The sequence below is a fragment of the Sylvia atricapilla genome, chromosome 6, assembly GCF_009819655.1.
Source record: "Sylvia atricapilla isolate bSylAtr1 chromosome 6, bSylAtr1.pri, whole genome shotgun sequence".
Taxonomy (NCBI): domain Eukaryota; kingdom Metazoa; phylum Chordata; class Aves; order Passeriformes; family Sylviidae; genus Sylvia; species Sylvia atricapilla.
Window position 1 is genome coordinate 9,906,792 of NC_089145.1, and position 13,278 is coordinate 9,920,069.

Genomic DNA, 13,278 nt, shown 5'->3' on the forward strand with positions numbered 1-13,278 from the left:
CCTTGGAGTTGAAGGTAAAATGAATCAATATCTAACAAATCTTGGGACAGGGGCAGGGACAGATTCATAAATCCTCAGCAGCAGGGTTGTGTTATTCAAATCTCACTCCCTTTCACAGCAGCTGCCTTGGGAAAAGGATGGGATATCTTTTTTTTTTTTTTTTTTTTTTTTTTTTTTTTAAAAAAAAGGCGTTAATCTTTATGCTATGCTAATAAAATAAGCTTTTGCTGTGGCCTGTGCTCTTGGGGGGGTCCCAGCAGAGGAGAGGTGCAGGCTCTGGTACCCACCAAAGCACATCCAAGCTGGCAGCAAGCAGCAATAGCTGCAGTGTTGCTTTCCCTGCCTATCCCTCTGTCTTCCCAACCACAGCTTTTCCCCATAATTCTCATTTAAAAGAAATACATTTACAGAGATCATGCAGGCTGTGCTTAAGCTCCCCTGGAGAGCAGCAGAGTTAACAGGGTAAACACAGGGCTGTGCCACTGGGTATCATCCCAATAGTTTCTGCTGTGGATATGTGATGGAAATTGTCCTGGCCTGACAGCTTTTGCCTGGTGGCAGGGCTGGATGTGCTGCAGCTTCCCTGTTTTTCAAGATCCTTGCCCGGTTTGCAGCTGGCTGGCGACTGAGCAGAGAAGGCATGGGGAGCAGTGGGGGGAATTATTCATGAAGGTATGCAGTGGGTTGACACTGGCTGGGTGCCAGGCACCCACGGAAGCCTCTCCATCACTGCCCTCCACAGCTGGATGGGGAGAGAAAATGTAACAAACGTTCATGAGTTGAGGTAAGGATTGGGAGAGATCCCTCACCCAAAACTGACTTGAATTAGAGATGTTAATTGAATTTATTACTAACAAAATCACAGCAGGATAATGAGAGATAAAAAAATCTTAAAAACATCTTTTCCCCCACCCTTCCCTGCTCTAGCTCCTCCCCCCACAGCAGCACAGGGAGACGGAAATGATGGTTACAGTCAGTTCATCACAAGTGGTTTCTGCTACTGCTCAGGGAGAAAGAGGAGTCCTTCCCATGCTCCAGATGGGGTCCCTTCCCACAGGAGACAGCTCTCCATGAACTTCTCCAATGTGAGTCTATCCTATAAGCAGCAGTTCTCCATTCTTCCACAGGGTCAGTCCTTCAGACTCAGCCTGCTCCAAGGTGGATCCCCCACGGGTTCACAAGTCCTACCAGGAAACCTGCTTCAGCGTGGGCTCCTCTCTCCATGGGTCTGCAGGGCCCTGGACAGGCATGGGCTTCCTATAGGTTCACACCCTCCTCTCAAGCATCCCCCTGCTCCAATGTGGGGTCCTCCACAGGCCTTAGGTGGATCTCTACACACTCATGGCCCTCCATGGGCTGCAGGGGGACAACCTGCTGCACTGTGCTCTGTACCATGGGCTGTAGGGGAATCTCAGCTCACACCTGGAGCAGCTCCTTCCCTTCTTTCTGCACTGACCACACACCTTCCTGTCTGCTGTTCCTCTCACATATTCTCACCCTACTCTTCTCTGGACCAAATTCTATCTGCTTAATAAGGTTTCTTTTTTTTTTTTTTTTTTTTTCTTAAATATGTTATCTCAGAGATGTCACCACCATTCCTGATTGGCTCAGCCTTGGCCAGCAGCAGGTCCATCTTGGAGCTGCCTGGAATGGGCTCTGCTGGACGTGGTGAAGTCTCCTGGCAGCTTCTCACAGATGCCACTTCTGTAACCCTTTGGCCACCAAAACCTAGACATGCAAACTCAGTACAAGGTAACAGAGAGTTTATTTCAGCAGTGTGGGGTTTGGAATGAGGTTCAGTCAGTGACAGGAAGAGAGGGTGTAGCCCCAAGCTGCGCCGGGGAAGTTCAGATGAGATAAAAAGAATAATTTCTTTACGGAAAGAGTGGTCAGGCGCTGAAAGGGGCTGTCCAGGAAGGTGGTGGAGTCCCCATCCCTGGAAGTGTCCAAGAAATGACTGGACATGGCGCTCAGTGCTCTGGGCTGGGTGACAAGGTGAGGATTTGGCAGAGGTTGGACTTGGTCATCAGCTTATGGTAAAAAAGCTGGGCTCATACTGAGCTGGGGCACTGCCAGTGTTTGATCCAGAAACTCCAGGGAAAAGTGGAATATACAAGGGGGAAGATGGGCTTGGATGTCTCTGGTGTTCTCCCTCATGCTTCTCAGGGCAGAGGGGATCACGTCTCCTTCCACTTTTGGACAGAGCTGGAGTTTAAACAGAGGCTGTGTTTATGGGGCTGCCCACAGCGTGAGGGAGCTGTTTGCTTTATGAACACATCAGGAACATGGTGTTAAAATCTGTTTGTGAGGTAAAACTGCTGCAAGGGTCTGTAAGCCAGGCTTACAGCCCATTTGCCCAAGGAGCCGCAGCCCCTTCATAAGGCTGGGCTGTGGTTAAAGCAAATCCTGCCTTGTCAAGAGAGGTCAAACCACACCAAGAGGTGCAGGATGTGGGAGAGGAACTTGTGTTTGTACGGTGCCTCAGGCAAGGCAGTGGGTCTCCCCAGTCCTCCACAGGGACCTGGGTGTGGTGGTTTACCTCCCCAAAAAAAGATGTCCTGAGTCCTGCTGGGGCTGCCAGATGGGATTCTGTGGGACCATTGGCTCCCTTTCAGTAGCTCCCTGGAGAGCCCCTCTGTCCCCTGCTCTGTCCCACTGCCTGTCCCTCGTACTTTCAGGGCAGTGGGGAGCATGTGTGCTCATGTGTATGTGGGACAGAGGATGTGGTTTCTTGCCTATGGAGCTGGTCCATGAGAGGAAGGGAGGCTTTGGTAACCTGAGTGAAGGATGATGTTTCCCTCCCGTGCTGAGCTCTGAGCAATTTCAGTACTGGGTGACACATAACGAAAGTATCATCGCATCCTGATTTCACTGTACAGAAATGTGCTGAAGCCAAGCCCTACGGTGATGTTGCATCCCTGTTCACAAGCCTCCCTCCCGCTTCTGCCTCCCTCCTGCAGCCCAGCACGATGTGTTATTCAAAATCCCTGTGTGTTTAGATTCCCGCTCGCCTCAGCCTCCCCGCGGCTCCGGGCAGCACTCGCCGGTTCAATGCCGCTGCGGGAGCAGGGACCTGCTGCTGTGTCATCTCCGTGTTCCTCATGTGGGTGATGAGTCGGTTTCTTTCCCAGGCTGGAGCGAGAGCCCACGGAGCCACATGTCTCCGCTGTCACGGATGCAGGCCGAGAGGACGCGATCCCTGCATCCTGGCCGCTCTGTCCCTGCGTCCTGCCCGGCAGCTGCCCGCTCCTCCGCACAGCTGTGCCGGCCACGCTCCCTTCGCAGCGAGGCACCCGCTCCTCCCAGTCACGGCCCCGCAGGAAGATTAGAAAGAGATTTCTTTTCAATCTATACAAGAATTCACAACTGTGAAGGGGAGACAAAAACATTCTTGAGCCGAGGGCACAATATTGTGCGAGGGAGGCCCGGGGGGGCTGCGGGATTACTGTAGCGCAGCCCAGGGTCGCCCCGCTTGCACCTGCTGTTTGCTGAAAGGCTGATGCTGAGCAACAAGCAGCTGATGCTGAGGCCCAGTTGTCAGCCTGAAAGGGGGGAAAAAAGGCTGGAGCAGCGTGCACGCCAAAGGGAAATGGCAGGCGGCCCAGTGACAGCGGGAGGAGGGAGCCGGCAGTGGGGAGACGGCAGCCGGCTCCCCCTTGGCACGTGGACCTCCGGGCAGACCCGGAGATGTGGGTCTGCCTGAGGATCTGTCATTCCAAAGGCATCCAGGAGAAAGGGGATGATCCTGAACCTGTGAAGAGGCTGAGGAGGTTGAGCACGAGCTGCCCCCAAACCACCCTGCTGGCTCCAGCGCTGAGCTGCCACAATGGGCAAGAGATGATGTCTCCACCAAAGCCGAAACTGAAGTAGTGCTACTGCAGGGCACCCTGCCCTTCGCCTCTGCTATTCCTCAGGCAGGAGAAAAGGTACTTTCCAGGAAAAAATTTCTTCATAGAAGGGTTTGTCCAGCATTGTAATGGGCTGCCCATGGAAGTGGTGGAGTCACCATCCCTGTAGGTGTTCAAGGAACAACTGGACCTGGCACTCAGTGCTCCGGTCTGGTTGAGAAGGTGGGGATTGGTCATCAGTTCAACTGGATGATCTTGGACATCTTTTCCAACCTAAATAATTCTGAGATTCTCTGATCCTGCTGTTTCTACTCACAGCCCCCACTCTGGTAGGGACAATGACAATCAGATAGATGTGCCCCGCATCACGAGGATCAGAGTGGCACTTGGGTCACTCTGCATCACCCAGAGGTGTTGAGGCACCTTGATCTCTCTGGGCTCTACAGTGAGCACTGAAGCGCCCTGCTCAGCTCATCCATGGAACATCACCTCTGTCCCCAGCACTGTCCACATGGGGCAGGGCAGAGAGAGAACAGGGAGTTTCTGAAGGATGTCTCAGTGGGCTAAGGGGCTCGGCACAAGCACAGCCCCCTCCTGTGTAGAGCTGTCTGGTGGCAGGGCTGGGACTGGCCAGAGGAGGATTTTCCAGCCCTCTGCTGCAGCTGCCTCCCAGAAGAGAGGGGCAGGAGTGTGTTTTCCTGCAGCTGTTGGTGAGATGAAAATAATCCACGTGCCCTGGGCGTCTGCAGGGTGAACGGAGCTGCGTTGGATTGATGTTCCTCCCGTGAGCCAACCTGTGCCAGAGGCATTAGGAAACAGCCTGTGTCCTCCCTGTGCCTTGTTGCAGAGCTTGGAGCTTCTCCAGAGGGACAACAAGACCAGCATTGGTCTGAAGGAAAGAGTGGTAGCTGCCTGGTCAGTGCGATGCAGAGGAGAAAAGCAAATGGTTGTTTTTGCAGCTCAGTGGGGTTCCTACTGTGATTTACTGCCTGGGTACTCCTGCTGGCATGAGGAGAGGGAGCTGCAGAGAGGGGATGTCCTGGCCCCATCCTTGCCGACCAGACACGCTCAGGAAATCCCCAGGGATGATTTTTATTTTTTTTTTTCCTGCTTGGGTGTAGCTGAAGCTTCCAGCACTGGGAGCCTCCTTGCAGCTCCCCTAGGCCCCACCTCCCCAAGGAGCTGGCGTCGTGAACACGCTCGGCTGGGGCTGGTGCTCCCAAGAGCCAGTGCTTCCAACACAGCTCACAGAGCTGCCTCGTGGGACCGTGACACTGTGTGGAACTCAAGGCTGGTAAGATCTTTCCTGGATCTTTATGGGGACCATCTCCTGCTCTGGGGGCAGCCCTGGTCTCACATCCCTACTGAGATGGGGCATCACTCCTTTGCAGGGATCACTGTGTCCATGGGAGTAGCCACTATATGCCTGGGACTTGGAACTAACTGATTTCTGCATTGCAGCACGCAGGAGCACTCACCCTCCTGTATACTTACTTAGCATGTCTTGGAAAAGTGGAAGTCTTCCTGCACCTTCCACAGGCTACTTTTTTTCTTAGACAACCTCCTTCATCTCTGTTTTCTCCATGGAAATCTCCCAGGAGCCACAGGCATGATTGAACCCTTTTTGCCTGGTGTCCTTTCTACACAGGTGAGAACCTCAGCACTCCTGAGTGCCCCAAAACCGCTGCTGGCAGCGTGCTGGGTCTCCCTTCCTCTGCCCCCAATCCCAGCTGGAGGTGAACATCCTCGGAGGCAGGAATCCTTTGCCTCCTGCTTTTTGCTTGATTTGCCTTTGCTCCCAAGCCAGGGTGCAGCTGGAGAGAGGCTGTCCTCTGGCATGGAGCTCATGCCAGGAGGCCACCAGGAGCCACAGACAGGCAGATGATTGAAAAACCAACACACTCCAGCAGGGCTGGTTTGAGTTGGAAAAAATCTGGTTTTGGTGAAATGCAAAAAATGCTGCGAGTTCTGGCAGGTCCAACTCCGGGCTGTGGTTGGCGAAGGCAGGGGTGGCACTGGGCCCCCAAAACTCAGGCCCTTGGAAGGGCGCAAAGCAGAACCAGCCACAGCATCCCTTGGGAAGAGAGGGCTCTCTTAGGATTAGCAAGATCTTGGGATTCCAGGGAATCCTTACCTCCATGGCAGCTGTGGGTTTGCCAGGGGAATTTATTTACCCCTGCCAGTTGAGCACCTTCCCCACTGGAAGGACTGGGCCATGCTAAGGAGTTAAGTAACTTGCCCAAGGTCGCCAGGGTTGTCTGTAGCAGAGAAGAGCAAAAATCCTGTGGGCTCCTGAGTCACCATTATTTTTGACCCATCTCCTGATTTAAAAATGCAGTTTGGTGTTTCTGGGTCTGGATTTGGTGTTCAACTATCTATGATTATTACATCTTTCTCTGTGGAATTAAAACATGTTTCAAGGCTCAACATATTCCCTTCCCTCCCAGAGCCCCAGGATAACCCAAACAGGCTCATTTCAACTACAGGTGGACCAAGACCAAAATCAGCTTCATTTTCCTCTCCCTGTCTAATATTGAGGTAGGATAAAGAGGTAGAAAAGCCGCAGAACAGCCAAAAAAGAAAGGCTGAGCACAGTCTGCACGGAGGCAAGTCACTGCTGTTCAGACCAGTGTCTTTAATTGCTGCATCTCTTCTGCCCAAGGAGCTGATCCCAGGTGACTCCAACGGACAATGTCATTTAAATCAATTATCTCCCTATTTGCAGCCATCCACCCTCTCTTTCACCACACAGCCACGAGTCCCATAATTTATTCATCCTCGGCTGCACTTAAACATCTGCTCCACTGCCATTTGAGTTTGGCAGAGCATTAGCTTTAAAATTTCATGAAACATAGTGCAGGTGGCAAAATCAGAAATTAAGGATTATAATCACGGCAAAGCCAGGTTGGTGAGCTGGCTCCAGCTCAGGACAAGAGACGCCAGGAGAACTCCTGAGGATTTAATGCCCCTAAGGTGTTCAAATCACATTTTTATTCCCTTTTCCCAAAGGCTAGGGGTATTTTTACATCACCACTGCTCTTAGGTAGATGTTAAAGTGAGGAGAGCATCTTGTGCTCAGTGCTCCTTGGATTTTGTTGCTCCACTACTGCTGCCACAAAATTTTTCTGGCCAAGGTGTTGTGTTTGAAGGGTGATGTATCCCCTGAAAGGTGCCCAAAGACATCTTTGCCCACCAAATTGAGATTATCAGGATTTAATGATATCCTTCACCTGGCTGTGCTTGTGGGAAGAAAGAATCATGTTGGAGCTGTGCCACAGTTCTCACTCCAGCCCTAGGGATGGGCCACAAAGTAGGGATGGGGTGCTGAAGAAATGCTGGTTTTAAGAAAAAATCAGAAATCCATGTGTCCCCAATCCCTGCTTTCACCACAGAGCCACAACCCTCTAAAACATGTAGGGTTATACGCAGCAGTTCCCTGTGTTTATAGCTAATGAAGAGAGCTTTGGAAAGAAAATATTTGCTTTTGCAATTCCTCTTTCATCTATTAACCCAGTTTCCATCGTCACGCAGAGCTGAGTTGGAGGGATAGAGGAGCAGGAAGGAGGGCAGGGGGCTGGCTGGGGAGGTTAGAGGGAATTAAGGGACCTCTGTGCCTCTGGATCTGGCACCGGCAATGCTGAGGAGCTTCAGGATCCAGCAATTTCTGAGCTGTCAGACATCCTGTCCCACAGAGGAGATCAACTCCTACTCCTCTTCCCAAGTGTTAAGAGGAAGACCAAGGGGATTATTTAGTGCTCAGCTGTGCTTTGATGCCTGGGAAGCTTCTGGAGTACGGGAGGTTTTAGATGTATTGAAGCATCTGGCAGATAACCAGGTGATAAAAGAGCCAGCATGGGTTTGCCACACAGAGATCACATCAAACCCTTGAATTCCCCTCTTCGCTGAGGAAACTGGATGTGTGGATGAAGAAGCTGAAATGAGACATATCCTGACTTTAGGAAGGCTTTAGAACTCGTACAACATTTTGGGAAGGAAACAAAGCTGTTTGGGCTAGACACAGACCCACTGTGCTGCACAGCTTGCTGGAAAATTCTCTCTCAAAGGCACAGCCAGCTCCAGCCTTGGCAGTGCTCTGAGGGGCTTCCCTCTGCACCAGCCTCCTGTCTGGTCCCCTGTGTTCAATCTCCCTGGATCAAGGGTGTTTTTTACAGAGAGGAACCAGTCAGCTCTCCAAATCCAGTCCCTGTGCAGCAGGAAGGACCTGTCTGGACACCATCAACCCTCAGTGCTGAGTGAGATGGCACCAATCTGGGCAGTCCAGGGCTGCATGTGTTCTAATGTGACAGAGAACAGCACAAGGACATTTGGTACAGAGACGATCCACTCAGACCCAAATTTAGGGCAAGGCACAGGAGTAAACATGCACTGCTGGAATTTTCAGGTTATGCTTTGAAGTCTCAAGGATAGGAGGAAGGGAGGAGCCATCTCCAAGGGTTTGAGGCTTCAGTTTTAATGGGTTTATGGAAAGAAAACAAGTGGGGGGAAAGAGAGTGACTTTTACCCAGTTTTATGTCCACAGGTTTGGATAAGGCTCCCATCAGGACCTGCATTGTTCCCCATTTTAGCTTTGAAACTTCATACTCTGGAGTCTCAGAGGGCAAACTGAACTTTACACTGACACTTTTTAGCAACTATTCCTCCCATAAACTCAGAAAGGGCCTTTTATGGAGTGGGGGCTGGCTGGAACCTATACCAGCATTCTGAGCAGAACAGTGCCCCAGTTCCCCCTGGTTAGGGGGATAAGGCAGGGTTGGGGCAATCTCTGACCACAGTGATGGAATAAGGAGGATTTATCAGAGCTGCTGCTCTCAGGTGAAGTTTGGGAAGTTCTTACTACACCAGTCCCTCACACCCAAATGCATCCTCAGCACCCCCTGGGGACTTTTTATACTTCAAAAGCCTCCACTAGATCCTGCATAAGCCCAGGCACAGATCTGAGGCTGTGAGGAGCCCCAGGTGTGTGTTCCTGGGCAGGAAGCTTGTTTTGGGGTGTCACTGTGGGTAAGGAGCTGGGGACAGCGGGATGGAACCTGGATGTGGATGGGCAATACTGGGGAAGACTGTAAATAGGACAAACACAGCAGGACTGTCAGCACCTAAAGAGCCCAAGGTGCAGGTCCAGCACTTCCATGTACCCCCAGTGAGCCAGGTTTGTCCAGGGCTTCATTTCCATTTCACAAACCAGGTCCCTGTGAGTGAGGAGCTGTCACTTTGATGGAGTGATCCATAATTTCCCTGGCTAATTGTCAAAGCACAGCACTCAATCCAGGGCACTCTTCCCTCGGGAAAGTGGCTTCTCCTACCTGAACTGGCAGGAGAGCAGCCCCGGCAATTGGGAACATTGCATCATTCCCATGGCAACAGCCTGAGAGGCTGTGAATGGAGAATTATGACTTTGTTCCCCGTTCTGGCACGAGGAGAAGCTGGGCTTTACGGGATTAAGCAGATCCCAGCTCAAACATCCAGGGTACCACTGGAGGGAATAATGAATAGTAATAGCAGAATAAATGGGGTTTGATCCAAGGCTCTGTCCAAACAGTATGAACAACCCACTTTGTTTAAGTTTGGTCGGTTTCCAGGCTGAGTGTGAACCCGCTGGGGGCTTCTGAGCTGGGACACGAGCAAGGCTGTGCCACCATTCACTTCATGAACACTTCTGAGGAATAAACTGGTCATTAAATATTAGGCCAAAAGTGATCACTGTCATCCAGGGTCTCCCGAATTACAGTTCCCTTTACTCCAGGCACCTTCGTAACTCAAAAGAGCAGAAATCTTCACGCTGCAAGAATACGCTGGTGGACTACAAGTCCTCATGTGAGGATCTAATGAGGATATTTGGGTTAATGACTATTTTTGCAAGGGCTGCAGCAGCCAGGACATTGGGATAAGCCTGTGGCTGAGCCCAGGGCTGTGGCCACCTGCAGCCATGAGGCCCACATCTCTCTCTGCAGCAGCTTCCCCATTGTCTGGCACCCTTGCTATCCCTCACTCCATCCCAGGGGAAGATCCTGCCATTGGACATGTGGACAGGACCTCAACATCAATGGCTGTGATAGTTCTGCTTGTTTTCCAGGTTTTTGAGTATGGCTGTTCCTCCCCTGCTCTGGTGTCTCTGCAGCAGGGTTTTTCTGTGCTCTCCCCACAGCGCCGGCACTTGCTCATCGATCTGTCCCCTGACAGCCCTGTCCCTCAAAACCCATCCTGTGTTTCAAAGTCTGGAGGAAATGGTACACTGACCCTTCCTTTTTTCCTTTCCTTCTCTCTCACTGCTATCAAACAAGAGCAAGGAAAGATGTAGGAAAGGAGTTTTCCCCAGCCAATTGCACATCCTCCAGATCCATCCCCAATCCAGATGACTCTCTACAGCAGATCCAAATCCCTGAGCACTGCCTGATTTACTTCCCATAGGAGACACCATCACTGGACAAACCCTCCTTTGCTCCCATCCTTCTCTTTCTGAGTATTTTGTTATTTTAAGCCAACCCCTCAGGGATTCAATTTCTGTGCAGAATGTGGGGATTTAGCTACACAGCCCATGTTAATGCTAATAGGATTATCATAGAATCATGGAATCGTTTAGGTTGGAAAAGACCTTTAAGACCATCGAGTCCAACCGTTCCCCCGGCACTTGCAAGGCCACCACTAAACCATGTCCCTAAGAGGGAGATTTGCACAGGGGAACCCCAAACCTTCCCACTGGGTGCCTGATGTATGGCCAACAAGGAATGGAGATGCAGCAGCTTCAGAGTGTTGAGCCCAAATTCACTCCCCAGCCCCTGGGATGAGGCAGAGGATTAACAGATGTGTGTGTTTGTGTGTATGTGTGTATGCGTATTTTCCCCCAAGACTGAGATTTTTGTTATTGCCTTAATGAAGATTTTGGAGCTTTTCCTAATGTCCCACAAAAAGCCCACGGAGATATCAGTTCCTCCTTGTGCTGGTCTTGCCTCCAGCAGCTGAAAATAAGGAATGAAAAACAACCCTCAGGGCTGAAAATATCTCTGAATGGGACTCTGCACGGGCCTCGGGTGCTGGACATCTTTGGGAGCTTGGGGACAAGGAAACAGTAAAGCATCCAGGTGTGATGTTCCTTTTCACACAGGAAATTAGGAATGTGCCTGTGTCTCTGTGCTGGCAGGATTGTGAAGGAGCAGACACATCTCCCCCACCGAGGAAGGTCCCTGTCCCCATGTCCGTGTGCTGGCACAAGCTCCCACTCACCTGAGGGACACAAAAGAGAGATGAAGATTTCCTGCTGATGCAGCTGTTTCTCTGGAAACGCAGATTGGCTGAGTGGTGCCTTTGGGATTTCTTATTAGGTTTTTCCTGTATTAATTCTGTGCAGAGAGTTGTACAAGCAGCTGTGGGTTTGTTCCCACTGATTTTTCCAAGCAGACCACGGCTAAGTGTTTGCCCCAGCCCAAAAACCCACAGAGGGGTGAAAGACCGGTGCTGGTTCTGCCACAGCCCATCCCACAGCACAGATGGTCTCATAATTGCTACTTGCTTTCCCATCCTGACTTTCTGGGACATGTGTTTTGCATTGCGATCCCCTCAGCCTCCCTGGTTTTGTGAATCACACTTCATAAAAGAATGGCTACCTTGGGAATGCAAGGCAGGACATTTATCCTTCCTGTGTATGCGAGTTTGTCACTCCCTGCCACGGCCCAGCTCATAAAGCAGAGTCCTTGCTTTTAATCCTGATTTTGCAATGTACTGAAGTACACACATTCACCTCCATCCACCGTAACACTCAGGGATGTTCTTGACTCTTGGTCCTGTGATTTTCTGCTTTAATTTAATCCAGTCTCATTTCCTGGCTGTGCTAGTCCCCACTGAGTTATTCTCATTGTCCCTCTGTTTTTTCCCCTCCATCAATAAAATATATTTATTATATATTCCTTACTAAAGGACTTCAAAATGTTAAGATGAGAGGTGAAATAAGAAATAAAACACAGAAAGCCCCTTTCATTTGCTGAACTTCCTTGGCACTGCTGCTTCATAGACAATATTGGATATAAACAGCATTAACTTTTTAAAAACTAAAATAAATTAAAATAAATTACAAATTAAACCTTTGTAGCAGCAACAGCACCAAAAAGCTGCAGATGATTCCCTGAGAAACCAATAATTTGGATTTTTCCAGGTAAGTAATGGGATCCTGTGTGACAGCTCTGTCCTGGCAGATCCCTCTCCTCCAGACTGAATCCCTTCTGGCTTCTTCCGATGGAAAAAGGGGAATATTTCACCCAGCTAAAAACGAGCAAATGCTGATGTTTAAACAGAAATCTCAGAGGAAGCTGCCTCTGTAACCACAGCTGGTTTGCTGCAGACCTGAACACTCATAGCCTATTTGCTTTTTTGGTGTAATAGAATTCCAAGTCAGTCCATGGAGCTCCACCAGGGATTCATTTGGCCTTTTGCAGTTACTGCGTTAACCCTGGAAGGGGGAAGGAAAGGAGGGGACCACCAAAACCCATCTCTTTGCCAGCAAGCCAGTGCAGCACCAGCACCTTTTCTGCAGAGACATCAGGAAGGATGGGATCACACAGCTGTATTTGGGGATGTTTCTTGGTGGGGGATATGCCTGAAAAAGGCAGGATCCTGTCGGGATGCAGCTGAGATGTGCTGAATTAAAGACTTTTGGGCCCAGCCGTGTCACTGCAGTCAGACAGGGGCCACATAAAGACCCCAGGATGGGTTTATCCCCATCTGCGGCCACGAGGCTGTTTGGGGAGGTGGGGCCGGCCATCCTCCCCCTCGCAGATGTGCCGAGCTCTTCCCTGCAGCCAAGTGCTTCCCTGAGGCCCGGCAGAGGAACCAGTCGGTGCAGGATCCTCCACACTGCTGCTCTTAGTGTGTGAGCTCACTGGGATTAAGGCTGTTGCTTAAGCTTCCATGCCTGCTTGCAAGCTGCCGGTGCAATAGAAGCTCTCCATCGGTTTGTGGCTGTGCAGGAAGCTCTGGTGTTCCCAGGGATGCACTGCCTCCCCACTTGGATTAAAAAGACGTGCTGCCAGCCTCTTGCCATCACAGGCACCAGAGCTCCAGGTTCCCTTTCTCTGTCCTTGCAGCACTGCTGGAGCGATTTTTCCTCTCGGATTTCCTGTGACTTTTTAAAACTCACCACAGTTGTTCCTCAAAGTCAGAGAGCTGTGAGAGTGCAGTGCAAACACCCTTCTCCCAGCCTGACCCACAGTGAGATGCTGGGGCTCTTCCCCATTCTCCTGTGGGACAACGGAAGTTTTCAATTCTGAAACTCAGAGTCAAAAAGTGCAAGGATCCTTTTCCCTGTTTTCCCTGTGTTAATGGTGAAATCCTCTTTTTCCTTTTTTTTGCCTTTAGTGCAGGCTCAGCTGTGTGTGCCTGTCCCACTGCAGTACTTAGAGTTGTGGGCTGCACAATGAGG